Here is a 266-nt window from a genome sequence, read left to right on the forward strand (position 1 = left end):
CTAACTAGCTGCTGCTGGTAAATAACCAGAGCTGGAGGCCGGTGAGAGTCTTTCGCACATTCTTAGCTTTGTATGTGCCTTTAAGTTCATCTTATTGAGCTTCTGGTGGAAAACAAAGTTTCCAGTTTTTAATTTGGAGTTTAGCTAACATTTTAACATTTTGCTAGCCGTCTTTGGCTAATTTAGACATGTTTACATTTTTTTGGCTAATTTGGGTTTTAGCTAACATTTTAGCATTATGCTATGCTGTTGTCGGCTAATTTTGA

At 36.8% G+C, this 266-nt stretch overlaps 1 protein-coding gene across 1 annotated transcript in view; it reads left to right on the plus strand.

Moving 5' to 3' along the window:
* Positions 1-266, plus strand: part of arhgap17a (Rho GTPase activating protein 17a) — a gene marked incomplete in the record, with an annotated part of 38,073 nt that overhangs the window by 13,296 nt on the left and 24,511 nt on the right.

Source organism: Oryzias melastigma, linkage group LG19 (genome assembly GCF_002922805.2).
Source record: "Oryzias melastigma strain HK-1 linkage group LG19, ASM292280v2, whole genome shotgun sequence".
In the NCBI taxonomy this organism is placed as follows: domain Eukaryota; kingdom Metazoa; phylum Chordata; class Actinopteri; order Beloniformes; family Adrianichthyidae; genus Oryzias; species Oryzias melastigma.